The sequence below is a fragment of the Aquarana catesbeiana genome, linkage group LG01 (genome assembly GCF_042186555.1).
Source record: "Aquarana catesbeiana isolate 2022-GZ linkage group LG01, ASM4218655v1, whole genome shotgun sequence".
Classification (NCBI taxonomy): domain Eukaryota; kingdom Metazoa; phylum Chordata; class Amphibia; order Anura; family Ranidae; genus Aquarana; species Aquarana catesbeiana.
In genome coordinates, this window is record NC_133324.1 from 498,090,888 (window position 1) to 498,102,565 (window position 11,678).

An 11,678-nucleotide genomic window follows, 5' to 3' on the forward strand; every position below is an offset into this window, starting at 1 on the left:
ACGTCTTTTTGTTTTTACATGTCACGTCAATAATGTAAATTTTAAAGATTAATAAAAGTTTGTTTTGTATTTCAGCGCTACAGATGTGCCTCTAAAGTCCATGTTTCCTTCTTTTGAATACATTTTGCAATACAAATGAAGAGATTTTTGGGCAAATGGGATGTGCATTCAGGGTCACTTAGCTTGTATGATATCATTTTGGGGTGCTTTAAGATTCTTTCAAGTTCCTTTTAGATGTGCTTCTGACCTCATTCTAAATTTCACCAAACTGCATTTACATTCCCATTGACTTGAAAAGCAGTGCTGATGCAAACTATGTACATAACCCCCTAAACCAAATAAGCTTCTACTGTATAAAAGGCTTTCTGTATCTTTTGAACATCCCATGTAAGTGGACAGCTTCACTCTTTGTCACAATACATTTACGTTTTCAATCTCTTTTTATTAATTTTAAAATATATATATATGTGTGTGTGTGTGTGTGTGTGTGTGTATAATATTTTTTGTTCTTGATCACATTATAAAATTGGATAACATTCTATATATGGGAATTCCTGTATCCCATTCGTCCCTAGACATTAACCACTTCCCTACCAGGCCTATTCTGACATTTCATCTCCTACACAAATCATCATTTTTTTTGCTAGAAAATTACATAGAGCCCCCAAACATATATGTCTTTTTTTTTGCAAAGACCCTAGAGAATACAATGGCGGTTGTTGCAACTTTTTATCTCACACGGTATTTGCGCAGGAATTTTTTAAACGTGTTTTTTTGGGGGAAAAAAAACAGTTTTGTGTTTAAAAAAAAAAACAGTAAAGTTAGCCCAATGTTTTTGCATATTGTGAAAGATGAAGTTACGCTGAGTGAATAGATACCTAACATGTAACGCTTCAAAATTGCGCACGCTTGTGGAATGGCGCCAATGTTCGGTACTTAAAAATCCCCATAGGCGACGCTTGAAATTTTTTTACTGGTTACAAATGTTTTGAGTTACAGAGGAGGTCTAGGGACAAAATGATTGCTTTCGCTCCAACGTTCGCGGCGATACCTCACATGTATGGTTTCATATGTGGGTGGGACTTACTTATGCGTTCGCTTCTGCGTGCGAGCACACGGGGACAGCGGCGGTTTAAACTTTTTTTTTTTTTTTTTTTTTATTTTGCCACCTTTTTGAAAAAAAAAAAAAAAATTTGATCACTTTTATTCCTATTACAAGGAATGTAAACATCCCTTGTAATATGAATATGACATGACAGGTCCTCTTAATAGTGAGATATGGGGTCAATACATACATCCGGCGCCGGCGGATCTGCTCTCCGCCTCCCCGATCGTAACGGTGAGTCGGAACAAGCATCGGAGGGCGGCGGGAGGGGGGGGAAGTCCCCTCTCGCCTCCCGTGAGAACGATCAAGCGGTGGAACGGCCGCTATGATCGTTCCTATGGTGTAGAGATTCGCCAGCTGAAACCGGCAATATCAGAATGATGTCTGTAACTACAGGCATCATTCAGATATACCCGCTCAAAGCCCAGGACGTCATATGACGGTGGGCAGGCAGGAAGTGGTTAAACCAAAACAATAGCACAAAAAAAAGGGGGTGGGGGATACGGTCCCATCTATAGGTATTGTATGATAGTTGCCAAGACCTGAAATTTTTCCCATTGTTGCCATGCTTTTTGATTTAAATTATTTAGACTCTCCTTGAAGTTAGTCATTTGCTCCATTGATTGCATTTCGTTTATCTCACAGATCCATTCTGTTATTGTGGGACTTTTTGCTTTTCTCCGATTTCGAGCTATTATTGTTCTAGCGGCTGTTATCATATGGCGAAGGACATCCGCCCTGATAGCTTTCATTGATCCAGGAATAATAGATAGTATTGAGATACTAATGCCCTGTAAACACGGTCGGATTTTCTGACGGAAAAAGTGCGATCGGATTGTGTTGTCGGAAATTCTGATCGTGTGGGCTCCATCAGACTTTTTCTGTCGGAATTTCCGACACACAAAGTTTGAGAGCAGGCTATAAAATTTTCCGACAACAAAATCCGATCGGTTAAATTCCGATTGTGTGTACACAAATCCGACACACAAAGTGCCACGCATGCTCAGAATAAATTAAGAGACGAAAGCTATTGGCTACTGCCCCGTTTTATAGTTCCGGCGTACGTGTTTTACGTCACCGCGTTCAGAACAATCGGATTTTCGGACAACTTTGTGCGACCGTGTGTATGCAAGACAAGTTTAAGCCAACATCCGTCGGAAAAAAAACATTTGGGGAAAAAAAAAAATGTATACTTACCTAAACCCTTGTTGCTAGGCAGTCTTCCTAATCAGCCTCTTCCTATTCCGCGGCGTGTTCTCCTCGGTGAGCGGCCCCGTTGTCTTCTGGGAACTGTGTGTGTTCCCAGAAGACCACGGGGCCATTCGCAGATCGCCGCTCGCGCGTGCGCACTAGGAAACTGGCAGTGAAGCCACCAGGCTCCACCGCCTGTTTCCCTTACCTAGGATGGCGGCGCCGGGCCCCGAGAGCCCAGGGACAGGGCGGCCGACATCGCGGGCACCCAGGACAGGTAAGTCTACTTATTTAAAGTCAGCGGCTACAGTGTTTGTAGCTGCTGACTTTAAAAATTTTTTTTAGCTGGCCGGAATCTCGCTTTAAGCCAGAAATCCTTCACCAATTGGCACCAGTACCATATACAGTCGTATGGAACCCCTGACAATTTCCATGATTGTCATTTATAAATATTTGGGTGTTTTGATCAGCAATTTCATTTTGATCTATCAAATAACTGAAGGACACAGTAATATTTCAGTAGTGAAATGAGGTTTGTTGAATTAACAGAAAATGCGCAATATGCATCAAAATGAAATTAGACAGTTGCATAAATTTTGCACCCCAACAGAAAAATCACATCAATATTTAGTAGTTCCTCCTTTAACAGAAATAACAGCCTCTACACGCTACCTATTGCCTGTAATGAGTGTCTGGATTTTGGATGAATGTATTTTGGACCATTCCTCCTTACAAAACATCTCCAGTTCAGTTAGGTTTGATGGTTGCCGAGCATGGACAGCCTGCTTCAAGTCACCCCACAGACGTTCAATGATATTCAGGTCTGGGGACTGGGATGGCCATTCCAGAACATTGTACTTGTTCCTCTGCATAAATGCCTGAGTAGATTTTGAGCAGTGTTTTGGGTCGTTGTCTTGTTGAAATATCCAGCCCTGGCGTAATTTCAACTTTGTGACTGATTCCTCAACATTATTCTCAAGAATCTGCTGATACTGAGTGGAATCCATGCGACCCTCAACTTTAACCAGATTCCCAGGACCGGCACTGGCCACACAGCCCCACAGCATGATGGAACCTCCACCAAATTTTAATGTGGGTAGCAAGTGTTTTTCTTGGAATGCTGTGTTCTTTTGCCTCCATGCATAACGCCCCTTGTTATGACCAAATAACTCAATCTTTTTTTCATCAGTCCACAGCACCTTATTCCAAAATTAGGCTGGCTTGTCCAAATGTGTGTTTGCATACCTCAAGAGACTCCGTTTGTGGCGTGTGTGCAGAAAAGGCTTCTTTCGCATCACTCTCCCATACAGCTTCTCCCTGTGCAAAGTGCGCTGAATTGTTGAAGGATGCACAGTGACACCATCTGCAGCAAGTTGATGTTGTAGGTCTTTGGAGGTGGTCCATGGGCTGTTTTTGACTGTTCTCACCATCCTTCGACTTTGCCTCTCCAATATTTTATGTGGCCTGCCACTTTTGGCCTTAACAAGAACTGTGCCTGTGGTCTTCCATTTCCTCACTATCTTCCTCACAGTGGACACTGACAGCTTATATCTCTGTGATAACTTTTTGTAGCCTTCCCCTAAACCATAATGTAGAACAATCTTTGTTTTCAGGTCATTTGAGAGTTGTTTTGAGGCCCCCATGTTGCCACTCTTCAGAGGAGAGTCAAAGAGAACAACAACTTGCAATTGGCCACCTTAAATACCTTTTCTCATGATTGGATGTGCCTGTCTATGAAGTTCAAGGCTTAATGAGCTCACCAAACCAATTGTGTGTTCCAATTAATCAGAGCTAAGTAGTTACAGGTATTCAAATCAACAAAATGACAAGGGTGCCCAAATTTATGCACCTGTCTAATTTCGTTTTGATGCATATTGCACATTTTATGTTAATCCAATACACCTCATTTCACTACTGAAATATTACTGTGTCCTTCAGTTATTTAATAGATCAATATTAAATTGCTGATCCAAACACCCAAATATTTATAAATGACAATCATGGAAATTGTCAGGCGTTCCTAAACTTTTGCATACAACTGTATGTATCATTGTACCTTTTTCCTTAAGACATCTTCAACATGTTTCTGAGTTATCTCCATTTATTTGATTTAAATCGACAGGGCTCCAATACCATCTCATCACAATTTTAGCTTTTCTTTCCTGATGTTTAGTCGCCATCGATAATTTGTGTATTAACTGAAATGCCACCTTCCACTCTGTTAAAAAAATTGGCCTCTCTATTTCAGTTTCCCTTTTTTTCATATGTGTTATTTCCTCCAAAGACCCAGAACGAAGTAGAAGCTTATATATGATTGACAGATTATGAGTCGGTTTCTGTTCTTGTATTAAAATTTGCTCAAAGTTGGTTAATGGTCTATCGATCAGGGAAAGTTGTAAACTTGATCCAATATATATATAATTGAGAATATTGCATCAATTTTTGTCTGTGTTCATGCCCTAATTGAGGTAACCGAGGAAGCTTACCATCCACTAAGGTCTGTACTATCCTTGTGTTCTCTGCCTTGTTCCATTTAATAAAATGTATAGCCTCTAATGCTGGTGGGAATTCGGGATTAGAAAATAGTGGGGTCATAGGCTCATCCAGTGTAGAGAGGCATTTCCTTTTTATCGCTGTGTCCCACATCTTTAATGTTGATGTCACAAAAAGTGTTAGTTCTTTTTTCCCGGGTCGAAACTGGGGTTTAATCCATGGGAGGGATTTAAGTTGTAAAAAAATAATATCTTCTTCTAGGGTTACCCATTGTTTATATTTCGCATTGTGAAACCAATCAATAATCCTAATTATAGACGCTGCATGCAGGTATATTATAAAGTCTGGAAGGGCAAGGCCTCCATTCTCTTTTGTTCTAATTAGGATTTCTCTTTTTATCCGTGATGGTTTTTGAGCCCACATAAAGGTTAATATGGCTTTGCGTAGTTGTGCCATTAAGTTAATTGAAAGAACCATAGGTATTGCCTGAAATACATTATAATAATTTTGGTAATTTATCTATTTTTACTACATTAATTCTCCCCATCCATCAATAGACCATTTTATCATATCTTTGAAGTGATTTTATAACTTTTCGGATCAATGGTGAGTAATTTAACTGTAATTTAGCCATATCTCTTGGGATATATATCCCTAGTTATTTGACTGCTATTTCTTGCCATTTTAAAGGAAAAGTTTTTTGAAGGAGTTCCTGAACTTCATTTGGCAATGATATATTTAGCATCTCTGACTTATCATAGTTCACTTTAAAGTTGCTTACCTCTCCAAACCATTTAAATTCATGTATAAGATTAGGTAGTGTCATTATCGGATTGGTGACATATAATAAGAAATCATCCACATACACTGACATTTTATATTCTTTTCCTTTGACCTTAATACCTTGAATATCGCTATTATTGCGTATAGCTGTAGTAAGCTGTTCCATTATTATCAAATATAACAAGGGGAACAGGGGACAACCTTGTCGGATATCATTTGATATTTGCACATATTCTGAGAGTATACCATTTGTTTGTATTTTCGCTCTGGGATTGGAATATAAGGCCATAATCCTATGTAACATCCGAGGTCCAACCCCGAGTTGATTCAGGGCTTCTCCCAGGTAACACCAGTCCACCCTATCAAATTCCTTCTCAGCATCAATTGATAAAAGGCATGATGGGATAGCGTTTCTCTGGGCATATTCCATTAATGTGCAAGTTTTTATTGTGTTGTCCCTTGCCTCCCGACCCATCATAAAGCCCACCTAATGTAGGCTAATATGCGTGGGTAGGATGGGTGTCAGCCTATTCGCAATAATTTTAGAGTACAAACGCAGGCCTATATCTGTAAGGGAAATTGGCCAGTAGTTACCGCATATCGTATGATCCTTATCAGGTTTAGGGATAAGTGCGATGTGTGCTTCCATACTCTGTGCAGCAAAGATTTGAGAGGCAGATATAGAGTTATACGTCCTACTAAGAATAGGAGTAAGTATTTCCTGAAATACCTTTTGGGACCAGCCCAGATATAGCTTGTTTTATTTCTACTATTGAAAAGTATCTTTCCAATTCCTCTGTTATTTCTTTAGGAATAACGGATAATGCCGTTTCTCTAATATATTGGCGTATTTCTTTTTGTCTTTCTCGCCATCCTTACTTCTCTTTTGTGTTGGTATAGTATATAGTTTAGAGTAGTATGTGTGAAATGTCTTAGAAATTTCCGCAGGATCATGTGTTACTTCCCAGAAGTTTTTTGAATTTTAACTAAAGAGGCCGCGAGTTGTCGTTTGTATCAGAGTTTTTGCTAACAATTGCCCCGGTTTATTCCCTTGTTGATAAAACCTGGCCCTATTTTATCCCTTTTTTCACAGGGATTGCTCATTCAACAGGTTTGCATGTTGATGCGTTTATCATTTCATCGCATTCTATTTTCTGAAGTAAGATTTTGTTTGTAAGAATTTTCTAATATTGGAATTTCCTTTAATAGTTTAGATATTTTGGCTGATTTCTCTGCCTTCAATCTAGCTCCATGTTTAATGAACAATCCGCGCACCACACATTTTAATGTTTCCCATTGTATGCGGATTGATGTATTATCTATTTCATGAATCTGCAGAAATATCGCGTCACGGATATCCATTTCGCATGTTTTATCCCTAAGCAGGTTATCATTTAACCTCCATGAGCCTTGCGGTTTCCTATAGTCAGTCACCACCAAATCCATAATTATCGGAGCATGATCTGACCACAGGAAACTCCCAATTTCAGAGGAAGGAGTCGTTATCAATCCTATTTGGCTAATAAAGAAATAATATAATCTATGGTATGTGTTATGTATAGTCAAGTAATAAGAATAATTTTTCTCTGTCTGATGTTGAACCCTCCATAGGTCCACCAATTGGTGTTTTTCAAGTATCTGTTTAAACTCTTTTATTTGGCCACTATTTTTATGTGGATGAGTCGATGTTGTATCTAATTTTGAATCCATTCGAAAATTGAGGTCACCTCCAATAATTACCATTCCTTCTGCTTTTTCCATTGCCTTCGTAAAACCTGTATTCCAGTCTTAATCTGATCATAATTTGGCAAGTAAAGATTAATGACTGTAAAGATCTTTCCATATGAGATTTTTAAGATCTTCCATCTCTACCCTTCCATGTTTGTAGAACTTGATGGGGTAAGGTTTTATGGATTGTAATGGAAGCTCCTTGAGATTTAGAGTATAGGAATGAATCATGGATCCATGTTGGATACTGTCTATTACATATATCGGGAATGTGGTCTGAACGAATATTCCCATATCAGTCTCCATTCCCTAAAGAAGGGGTCTGTGGAAGGAGAGAGAGATCGCCACATTTCATGTATGTGGTGTCTCCACTCTCACCACTCCTCCCCCAGAAAAGAGGGACTCAATCAAAAAACAATACAGTTACTATAAATCAGGGAAAATCTTAAAGAGGACAAAGGGCAACCATTTCTTCATATGTGTCGCCCTCTCCCCTCCCACTGCAGCAACACTCTGATTCTAAAACATACATCTCCGTTTATATCACACCCTAAATTTCCTATCTAAACATATCAAGTTTTATTATGAACATGCGGATCAATTCCCGGGATACAGGGGGACAAAGGAGAGGATAAAAAGAAAACCCTATTAGATGTGATGTACTGTAAAGTGCATGCATAAAACTGTGTGTTTACTTCCTAATCTCCTTTCCATTTCCCCCACGTTCTACTTATTAATTCCATATAGTGTATGTGACGTGTAATAACAATGTATGGATATTTATATAAGGATTTTGGAGAGAAAAAAAAGTTTGTTTCTGTCCCCGTCTATATGTGAAACAGTGCTCCTGTATTATCAGCGGTCTGTAAACTATATAGACCATATGTATATTGTTATATCTCTTCTACTGTGATGCCCCTATTAATCACAAATGTTCTTTAGAGTGTACGTATTAATACATCTATTGAGTTATGTATCCCTAGTGGAAGAAAAAAAAAAAGAATTTCAACCCTCATCCCCATTCCCTTATTCCCTTCCCTCCATCCCCCTCTTGGAGCCCTTCCTTATTTCCAGCTATAATTCTCTCCCAAGTTCTTTCTTTTTGTTTCTTTTCCTTTTTAAACTTATCTCCGCTACATATTGGGGTGATCTGGATCTTGAACTTTTCGCCTTAATTTGGGCACTGGTATAAGCCTTGACTCAGTGTATATTCTAAGCCAGTGAGGTAGTTCTATTTCAGGGAGTTGGAGAGTTTTAAAAAATCCAGGCAGATCTTCTATACCACAAAATGTGGCTGTTGTGCCTTTATGTAACACTTGCAATTGAAATGGAAATCTCCATCTATACTAAATGTCTCTTTTCTGAAGAAGCTCCAAGATAGGTTTCATAGCTTTTCTTAAAACCAGCGTGTGTCTAGATAGGTCATGGAACAATATCAACTGAACCCCCTCAAAGTTTACAGTTTTACATTGCCAAGCCACTAATGTGTTTTTTTTTTCTTTTATTTGAAGATAGTGTATTCTACAAATTACGGTACATCACTTGGTCTTGTTGGTCTGTCCTTCTAGGCCCTCAAGATCTATGAGCATGATCAATTATTATCTCTGTTGTAGGGGAGTTTTATAATAGGGTAATAAAGATGCCCTGTCATATTGATGTTAGATCTGCTGAGTTAACGGTTTCACCCGGTCTACCTTCCAGGTCCATGGATTCCGGCTGTGTGACAGGCCGTAGCCGTGGTGATGTCACTCCCCACGCGTGTGCGGGGGAGCCGTCATTCACTGCACACATCTCTGAAGGAACGGCACAGGTATCCGTTCCTTCAGACCCCATGCGTTGATAATGTCATCGGCTGCATATAATGTAAATATCTCCTAAACGGTGTACGTTTAGGCGATATTTACAGTACCTAGAGGTAAGCCTTATTATAGGCTTACCTACAGTATAGGTACAAATTATGCGCAGGAGTTTACTTCCTCTTTAAGTACATTCTATCCACCAGATATTGGTGAATGTGAAAAATGAACATTCATATGTATGGTGAAGGTGCTTCGTAAATAGAGTAAATATTTCCCCAGGTAATATATTTTCAAATATGCCTCTGCTCTTTAAAATGCTTGCCAGGGTTTGGAAATGAAGGAATTCACACTTGCTGGTGTGTTCTATAGTGCAACCCCAAATTCCTGCATGCTATCGATCAGGGGTAGGCAACCTTTTGAGCACAGTGTGCCGAAAAATGTATTCAAAGAAATTGAGCATGCCGATTTTATAACAAAAAAATGTTAACATTACACTCTGAATCACGAAAAGGATTTTCTATAAAGTAAATGCTGTAAACTACTTTAGTAGTGAGAAATTAACATCCTGCACTCTCACACCTCAGATGAGCCCCAATTCATGCGCCTTCACACCTCAGATCACTGGACCTCCTGCAAAACTGTTTCACCACTGTACCCCCTGCACATCTGCCCCACCACTGTACTACCCTGCACATCTGCCCCACCACTGTACCCCCCTGCTCATCTGCCCCACCACTGTAACCCCACTGCTCATCTGCCCCACCACTGTAACCCCACTGCTCATCTGCCCCACCACTGTAAACCCACTGCTCATCTGCCCCACCACTGTAAACCCACTGCTCATCTGCCTCACCACTGTAACCCCCCTGCTCATCTGCCCCACCAATGCACCCCCTTTCTTATCTGCCCCCCCCTGTAACCCCCCTGTACATCTGCCCCACCACTGTAACCCCTCTGAACACTGAACGTATCTGCTCATCTGCCCCAGGACTGTACCTCCTGCACATCTGTCCCACCTCTGTTCCCCCTGCTCTTCTGCCCCACCACTGTAACCCCCTGCTCATGTGTTCCACCGATGTACCTCCTTTCTCCTCTGCACATCTTCCCCACCTCTGCTCCTCTGCCCCACCGCTGTAACCCCCTGCTTATCTGCCCCATCAATGTACCCCCTTTCTCATCTGTCCCACCACTGTACCTCCCTGTACATCTGCTCTACCGCCGTATCCCCATGCCCTTCTGTCTCACTACTGAATCACCTTCTCATCTGTCCTAACACTGAACCCATCTGCTCATCTGCCACACCACTGTAACCTGCTTTCTTATCTGCTCCACCAATGTACCTCCTGCACATCTGTCTCACCTCTGTACCCCCTGCTCTTCTGCCCCACTTCTGTTCCCCCTGCTCTCCTGCGCCACCAATACACCTCCTTTCACATCTGTCCCACTGCTCTACCCTTCTGCTTTTTTGCCCAAACACTGAACCCCCCTGCTCATCTGGCCCATCACTGTACCCCCTGCTCTTCTGTCCCACTGCTGAACCCCCTTCTCATCTCTTCCACCACTGTACCTCCCTGCACTTCTGCCCCACTGCTGTACCCTCCTGCTCTTCTGTCCACCTCTGAACCCCTCTTGCTCATTTTTCCCACTGCTGTACTCTCCTGCTCATCTGCTCCACCGCTGTACCCTCTTCTCATCTATGATATGCATGATATGGAGAGTGGTGAAAGGAAGCAGAGATGAGACACATCGACCTGTCCAGGCACACTCATCCTGCTGATCCATCCAGCCCACGTGCTTGTATGTGATGCATGTGATGTCACATACAAGCATCTGGAATGGATGCGCAATGATGAGCTCAGGTCAGGGGCATTTTCTGAAAGCAGTGGGCCTGTGTGCAAGATTATAAGTTGGGCCCCCCGCAGCTGAGAAAAAGTGGTTGGGTGTGATTTTCATTGCACTGAATACTGGCTCTGGCTTAAAGAGGAAGTAAACCCTGATGAGTTTTACTTCCTCTTTTGCTCCCTGCAAATGAAAAGCATAATGGGCTAGTATGCATCGCATACTAGCCCATTATGTGACACTTACCTGCAAAGGAATCCATTGCTGTCCCCTGTGCAGGCTGCGTCCATCTTCGCCCCTCTTCGCCCCTCTTCCTTCTGGGGGCCACAGACTCCGGCTCTGTGACTGGCCGGAGCCGCGTGACGTCACTCCTGTGCTTGGGTGCAGGAGCCGTCAGTAACGGCACACGCTGGGGGAAGAAACGGCACGGAGGTCCGTTTCTTCACAGCGCGTGCGCTGATTATATCATCGGCACACTACAAGTGAAATATCTCCTAAACGGCGCACGTTTAGGAGATATTTCCACTACCTATAGGTAAGCCTTATTCTAGGCTTACCTATAGTTAAAAGTCAGGGAGGGTTTACAACCACTTTAGGGAGGGTTTACAACCATTTTAAAGAGACACAGAGTGCAGGAGTTCAGTAGTAAATGAAGCAAAGGTTCAAGAATAATTTCATAAGTTCCCAGAAGCTCAAGTAATTCCACAAACTGTCGCCTGATCACGGTTTTCTCAATCACA